An 8,957-nucleotide genomic window follows, 5' to 3' on the forward strand; every position below is an offset into this window, starting at 1 on the left:
ATCAAAGTCATACATTAAGGACCATTTTGATCATTTTCTCTTATATAAAGCAAGGTACTCCTTCAGCAAATTTGATAGAATTACTATAAATCATTGTTCATTATGACTACCTTTGAACATATATATTGAAAGAATGAAGATGAATTGCTTGGAGCTTTAGAATATCTGATTCCTATTTTGAATATATCAGCTCAGAAATTGATGTGAATCCACCATATTGTTCAATAAAGTGTTGCATGTTTTTTAACATATGGGAATAAGGTATGTCTCTTAAATTGCACTTACGTATTTGTAGAAATCAGCTAATAGTGTGCTGTTTAGATTTTGTATGCAGTAAAGTTAACTTTAATGATCCTTCTGTTACTAATGAATGTTAAACTATAAGTCAGAGAATATAAAATACACATTAAGACAACATGTAGAGGATTAACAACATAAATTTAAAAACAACCCCACAAACACACACACACACACATATATATATATAGAGAGAGAATGATAGATAGATATAGATTGAGAGAGAGAGAGAGATATAAATAAAGAAGACGAACTTAATAGCTTGAATTTATATAATAAACTACATAGATCATCCAACTACCTTATTAAAACATAAATATTAAAATAATAAACTAAACTTAATACAACCTAAATTAAAACATAATCTTCCAATAACTTTTCAAATTTGGAAGATAGCTTTAGGTGTTCTTTTCCTTCTTAATCACTTTGCGAATTTTGTTGCTGGGTTGTTTGACATTCAAATCGTCTTTAATTTCATGCCTTGTAGATTTTTCAGCAGCTATGCTACTCTTGGTAGATATCTTTGTAGTTAAATCAATCACATCTTCAGTAATTAATGTACCACACTCTGAAATGTTGCTCTTGATTGGAGTCTAAAATTAAAATAACATAAAGATTATAAGTACTTCAAGTGTTTTCAATCTGATTAGTAATATAGAAGATGTAACTTATCTAAAGTTAGAATACCTCAAAGAGTTGATCTTCATCATAGCTTTGCTCACATTCAAAAAGTGATTTCTGTTTGAACATTATAAACATAATTAACAATTTATACAAAAGTTAAAAATTTGTATGTATAATGTAAACAAATATGTTGGTGTTTAAACACTTACATTAAGACTGTCCTGAAGATCAGGATGACAAAATTCCTTTAAAAGAGTATCATCATCCGTGAAATTAACAACTTTATAGACATTATCTTTTCTGTTGATGTTTGAGTCCTTGATCAAAATCTTAAACATAAATTTCTTCTCCATTAAATCACCAAGCTCGGTTGGATAAGAACTTTCGGCATCTTCAAGTAATCCTTCTTTCAACTCTTTTGCAGTTTTACCAAGTAGTTGTATAGTCTCTTTATTCCAAAGAAATATTGAAATAAATGCAGTGCCATCCATAACAGACAGTTGTAGCCTGTATCTAAATAGCATAATATTTTGTGTTATATAATCTACATAAAAATAATTTTAATTAGTTTGATTTTTTATACAAACCTGTGAATAACAGATTTAACTTCAGAATTGCATTTTTTACAATAATATTTGGTTCCCTCTGTATCAACCTTTGTAAAACAATTGTTGCAAGCCAAATATATATGACCATCCATGGTCAAGTTCCAAATAGACGATTTTTGCAGCAATCCAAAAGGAAGATTCCTTTGAATTAAAAATTAAAATAACATAACAATTAAGTTAAATAGACCAATTATACATTAAATATGTAAATATATAGTGAGAAAATTTAAAATAGATTAGTACACTCACCTCGTAGCATTGAATCAAATCAGAAAGATATGTAAAAGATACAACACCTTTAGACAACTCATCAGTAATAGAATGATGTTTTGAGAACTTGTCTGGGAGAGCCTCTCATATTTATAATCACATGATGAAATCAATTTGCAAAAAAATCATGACATATAGTTTTGCTATAATTTAGAATTATTATTAAGCAAAAGAAGAATTAACTACATTGCAAATGTTGAGAAACATGCCTAAAGCAAAACTAAATAATTTTCTAACCTGTATTTGAATTCAGTAGGCTGAGGAAGATTAGGATTAATCCATATTTTGGTTTGATACCAACAATTACGTACTGAGTAATTTTCTGATGATTGATATTAAACAATGTCAAAAAATTATACTAATTAAATTTGTATTTTATATACAATTGCTGCAATTACAATGTTTAAACCTCTAAATTTGTGAGTCTTCATTAATTGACAAACCACAATCAAAAGTTCATCTGCAAATCCCGTCAAATGTGGTTGTATTTGGTCCGCAAGTTCACCCCATAATGTTGTTGACAGTCTATTTTTACTGTATGAATGGAATTTAATTACATTTTAATATATAAAAAAATATATATCTATATATAAAAGGATAAAATGAATTAAAAATAATTACTTATCATCTTCTAGAACAATATTGATGAAATAACTAGTGTTATCTCCTTGCTTTATCTGTTGAATTGGTTGATATGAAGCAACATGTCCAACAACATCTGCAAATAAAATACATTATTAATATATTGTAAATTTAAAATCTATGAATGGAATAACATATCATTATTACCCAAAAGCTCAGTCTCATCAACATTGTGATGAATTGTCAATTAGTCAAAGGTGCGGATATTGAATATATCCATATGAAAAGAAGGATCTTGAATTTCCTTAACATTTGTAGTCACAGTGAAGTTAAGCTTGTGTTTGTGTGTTGTTGTCTTAAATTTCATGATGTTTGGGGAAATCACAAAGTAATTCATCCGAAAAACACCAAGTTCATATAGAATTTCTTTGAAATGCTTAATTACTGTCTTTCCAAGTGATGCATGAATACGATCACCCTGTAATAAAATAAAATATTATTTTATGATAATTGTTTTCAAGTATATAAAAACTATTTGTATGAGTGGTACCTTTTCATCATGTAAAATCATCTCCAAAGAGTAAGGTATTTCTGGTTTGAATTTATCAGGAACTATCCACAATCGAATAACACGAACTTTTAAGTTCCAGTGCATTGATTTAGATGTAATTTCTGAGATTGTGTGAAAGTGCAAAGCCATCTATATTACTGAATATCGCAGAACAATCGACGAACAATGTAAAGGTATGTAAAGTTATTACTGAAAGATGTCTATTTATAGTAGGGAAATTTATAGATGCAGTAAATAATTGCAGTTTAAGTTTCCTTGTTTATTGGATGGTTATTGAGAAATTATAAAACTGCTTGTATTTATCTGTTAAAATATATTTATTGTTTGGTATAAATTATAAATACAAAATAATGATATATTAAGCTTTTGTAATTAAAATTATGTATCTTCTGATTTTGAGGCTGCCTCGATCCAGTTAACCATGATAGTTGAGTTATTTAAGTTTCATTGTGAAGCTCTTCATGCGCTATTATGGAAATTTTCTTAAGTTTTGTCTCTCAGGCCAAGTAGGTGTTCAGAACAACATTAAATTTGTACATTGGTGATTATGTTTATAATGTCTTATCAAATATTGCTTGGTATCTATCTTGGTTATGTGTTTTATAACATATGATGTCACAGTCGAATATTTTTGTATATATTAATTTAAAATTTAAGCTTTTGTAATTAAAATTAAGTATTTGTAAATAGATGATGTAATAGTTAAATAATAATTTGTAACTAATTATTTATAAATTTTTTTAAAAAATTGTTGTGTAACTACCGCAGAATCTATCAACTTGTTTTGTAATTAATTATTAAATTTTTTTTAAAAAAAACTGTTGAGTAACTACCCCAAAATCTATCAAATTGTAATTATTTAAATAATTATTTATTACTGATTATTTAAAATTTAAAATTCTAAAAAATCGTGGTAATGACATGTGTCATTTTTTCTTCTCCTTTTATATATAGATAGATATATACTCTCCTATTATATATATATAGAGAGATTATTATTATTATATAAATATTTTAAAGATAATATATTATTATTATTTTTAAATTAATTGTGGTACTGACATGTGGCACTATCACCTCTTCAATTATAAATATGCAGATTATTATTATTATTATTATTTATTTAATTGTTTTAAAAAAACGAGAAATTAAAGACTATAACATGTCTTCTAAAACTGTAACGTTTTTTAAATTAAAAAAAACTAATTTTAATTGGTTAAAAAACTGTAACTTTTCTTTTAAAACAGTAACTTTTTTTTCTTTATTAAAATATTGAATTAATTCTATTTAATTAGTTGATAATTTAAAAGTTAAAATTAGAGATTAATTGTAGTGTTGACATGTAGGCGCTATCACCTCTCCTATTATATATATATATAATTTTTGTAATTTGTTTTTTGAATTTTGAATTTGAAATATTTAAAAAGATGATACTTGACCGTTTAAAAGTATTTTTTCTTTTCTTTAACAAAAAAAAGGGAAGTTAGTATAATTTTAAAAAAATATTTTCTACCTCAAATTTTGGTAGAGTTATTTTTCCCTAAATATTTTTCATCTTTGTTTATTTTAACAAATTATTATCTATCTATATATATATATTAGGAGAGGTGATAACGCTTACGTGTCAGTACCACAAAAATCATATTTTTTTTAAATAATTAAAATTATTTTTAAAAAATAATTTTAAATCAGTTCTAGAAAATAGGAAATAACTGTAAATTTGTATTTTTTTTTAAAAACTCTAGAAAGTAAGTATGTGGTCCTTTTTTTTGGAAATGTATTTTTAAATTTTTACCATCTTTCCACAACCTCCTCAATCCTCATTTAAAGAAAAACAAATGTATATATATATATATATATATATATATATATTGATAGCGCTTACGTGTCAGCACCACAAAAATCAATTTTTTTTAAATAATTAAAATTATTTTAAATTTTTTTTTAATCAATTCTAGAAAAAATAGGAAATAACTGTAAATTTGTATTTATTATTTTTTTAAAAAACTCTAGAAAGTAACGTATGTGGTCCTTTTTTTTGGAAAGGTATTTTTAAATTTTTACCATCTTTCCACAACCTCCTCATTTAAAGAAAACAAATGTAGAGAAAAATAATAATAATAATAATAATAATAATAATAATAAGAAAAATCTCTCTCTCTCTCTCTCTCTATATATATAATAGGAGAAGAAAAAATGCTACATGACAGCGCCACAAATTTTTAGAATTTTAAATAATAAATAATTAAATATTATAAATTCAAAATTTGAAATAAAATAGACACGTGTCAATACACAAATAATGAAAGCTGTACATTTTTTTAAAACAGATTTAATATTTTTTTAAATCCAATTTATAAATTGGTAAAAAAATATAGAGCAAACTACATAAATCCCACTAGTTTAGTACCTAATTACTAGGTTTCAAGATAGTTTTGATAATTACATCCTATACCATATTTTGTCCGTTGGATACATGTATCATTACTCGTCATATACATGTATCTGACGGTTTGAATTAAAGAGATACATGTTTTAATATTTTGGATTAAATGTGTGTAACTAATTTCCTTAAATAAAGAAGTAATTTAGGCTTAAATAACAACTCTAATTGATTTACAGATTCATTAACATATCAATTCTAACAAATCTTAAAACCACAATAATTCTCTAATTGAAAACTTCTTCTTCTTGGCAACAATTCTTCTTTTGTTTCTTGGCGTTTGATTATTTTTTCTTTTCATAATGGTCAATATCACCATAAAAACCGATGGAATACTTTTCAAGGATAATGCTACTTACTGTAGACACGTAATTTTTGATCGAACTCAATGTTTTACACAAATTTTAGTAGTTAAATATTTCTTTTACGTTTAAATTAAATATTTTGGTTTTATCATATTTTAGTAAGTTTAGTGTAAAAATATTTGAAAACCATAAAATAGAGTCATGTTTTAAGTTAAGTTTTGTTTTCAATTTATTGCAAAAGAGAAGAAAATGTTCAAAAAATATATGTTTTCATATTTAATAAATAAACTAGTGTTTCATAATTTTTTATACATATATATATATATATATATATATATGTATTTTGAATTTACCAGCTTTGATCTTTTCAAGTGCTTCATATAGAGGCTTTTTCCGCTTTTCCAGTAACCACTGCAAATGAAAATCATTCAGATCGATCTAGTAAAAGAAAACAAACAAGTTATATAGTAATAAGAACTTACGTACGTACCTCTCCAATATGATGAATAATTTGTTCAATAAAAATGGAAATAGCGAGCAAGATGAAGCAAACCACAGCAATCGCCCAAGTAGGGGTTGCCTCCATCGACCGTTCTTTAGCCATCAATTCGATACACAAATCAATTAACTCTATAGTACTGTTAAAAGGATATATTTTCTTCCTTTTAAAGAAATTGGAGCATATATATATATATATAATAGGAGTAAGAAGAAGAAGGGGAAATGTCAAATGAAAACTTGTCCAAAGTTTCAAACATTAATTCAAGGACAGCGTAATATTTGCTGCATAGTCTAGTCGCAATAATAATGCAGAAAGAGTCGTATATAAAAAGGTTAAGTATTAAAGTATTTGCATTAAATATTTGTAGGGTATCTCGTTTGACAATTCAACATTTTTTCCTATACGTCCACCTTCAATATAATTCTTTGCATCCCATTTTTTGAGATTATAGAGGGGTAAATATCTTGTGACCTGCTTGAGACTTTCATAATGGAGACCTCATGTTTGAAATTTATTATCAAACAAAAGTAAAGAATTTGTATTCTGGGTGGAATTCATCCCATCGAACTTACCTAGTACGCATTACTTGTTTTGTATGATTTATGACCTATTGCATAGGAGGGGTCTGCTCCTTGTTCACATAACAATTTCTCCATTGAAAAGGGTCAAAACTATCCTTAAACAATTCGAAATAGCTTAAATATACCCTTAAATTATATTTTGGCTCAAAAATATCCTCCCAGTCTAACTATTAGACCACACTTGCCCTTCTGTTTAACAAAAAACATCCATGTGTGTGCTAAAATGTCACATGGACTCCACATGTGCACGCCAAACACACCCCACCTCCACATAGACGATTTAAAGCCCTAATTTCACTCTTTTTCCCTTCATTTCATCCTTTCCTTATTTGGGTATATCTATATGAATATACAATATACATTGACTCAATTCAGTTCCATTTTATCCCGATACTAATATGTTGCACTTTGAAGATCACAACTTAAACAAAATTTAAATTAATTCTGCTATCTAATCCTTAAATCATCTATATATTGAATGTTTCTTTAACTTTTCACAAAATCTAAAACTTCCTTAACAATCATTTAGAGCATCTTCTAGATTAGGGACCACAAAAGCTCAAAATTTGAACAAAAATAGGGTAATCTGTACAAAAAAAATTAAATTAAGAAATCTATAAAGACTTACTTGGTCTTCGTTGATGTAGTAGCAATCAAAGGTGTCATCCCAACCGTTCGTCAAGTTTTCCTCATTAGCGAAATTGCCGACGTTGATGTGGCGGAGCTCGGTCACCACCTCCAGGGAAGCCATTGTAGGCGTCTTCCTTCTGCCTGGAGTTCCGGTGATAAGTATATTATGTCTCTTACGACAACTGCTATTTTGTGCCATGGCCGTGAGTTGAATCAACAAGAAAGCTTCGCTAAGATTTGTTTAAACAAAATTAATTTATTAAGAGAAATTAAAATAATAATTTAGTGTTAATTGATTAATTAAAATGAGTGTGTTTATATTATACCTTAGATCGTTTCTTTTATTGTGTTTGAAATGGTCATCAAATTGCAATTTTTCTACTTCATTCGGTTACGTATACAAGTTTCCGCAAATATTTTTTCTTTTTTTGGTTCAATATATACTTTACAGGATGAAATGAGGGGAAAAAAGAGTGAAATTAAGGCTCTAAGTCATCTATGTGGAGGTGGTCGGGGTGTGTTTGGCGTGCACATGTGGAGTCCATGTGACATTTTAGCACACACATGGATGTTTTTTGTTAAACAGAAGGGCAAGTGTGGTCTAATAGTTAGACTGGGAGGATATTTTTGAGCCAAAATATAATTTAAGGGTATATTTAAGCTATTTCGAATTGTTTAAGGATAGTTTTGACCCTTTTCAATGGAGAAATTGTTATGTGAACAAGGAGCAGACCCCTCCTATGCAATAGGTCATAAATCATACAAAACAAGTAATGCGTACTAGGTAAGTTCGATGGGATGAATTCCACCCAGAATACAAATTCTTTACTTTTGTTTGATAATAAATTTCAAACATGAGGTCTCCATTATGAAAGTCTCAAGCAGGTCACAAGATATTTACCCCTCTATAATCTCAAAAAATGGGATGCAAAGAATTATATTGAAGGTGGACGTATAGGAAAAAATGTTGAATTGTCAAACGAGATACCCTACAAATATTTAATGCAAATACTTTAATACTTAACCTTTTTATATACGACTCTTTCTGCATTATTATTGCGACTAGACTATGCAGCAAATATTACGCTGTCCTTGAATTAATGTTTGAAACTTTGGACAAGTTTTCATTTGACATTTCCCCTTCTTCTTCTTACTCCTATTATATATATATATATATGCTCCAATTTCTTTAAAAGGAAGAAAATATATCCTTTTAACAGTACTATAGAGTTAATTGATTTGTGTATCGAATTGATGGCTAAAGAACGGTCGATGGAGGCAACCCCTACTTGGGCGATTGCTGTGGTTTGCTTCATCTTGCTCGCTATTTCCATTTTTATTGAACAAATTATTCATCATATTGGAGAGGTACGTACGTAAGTTCTTATTACTATATAACTTGTTTGTTTTCTTTTACTAGATCGATCTGAATGATTTTCATTTGCAGTGGTTACTGGAAAAGCGGAAAAAGCCTCTATATGAAGCACTTGAAAAGATCAAAGCTGGTAAATTCAAAATACATATATATATATATATATATATAT

General features: G+C 27.6%; 1 long non-coding RNA gene across 1 annotated transcript; it reads left to right on the forward strand.

Moving 5' to 3' along the window:
• Positions 1-226: 226 nt before the first annotated feature.
• LOC102584465 (uncharacterized) lies at positions 227-3,174 on the forward strand. Its single transcript, XR_368370.1, has 2 exons — positions 227-261; positions 2,991-3,174. It is a non-coding gene; the product is annotated as an uncharacterized lncRNA (long non-coding RNA).
• Positions 3,175-8,957: the final 5,783 nt, after the last annotated feature.

Source organism: Solanum tuberosum, unplaced genomic scaffold, assembly GCF_000226075.1.
Source record: "Solanum tuberosum cultivar DM 1-3 516 R44 unplaced genomic scaffold, SolTub_3.0 scf00336, whole genome shotgun sequence".
Taxonomy (NCBI): Eukaryota; Viridiplantae; Streptophyta; class Magnoliopsida; order Solanales; family Solanaceae; genus Solanum; species Solanum tuberosum.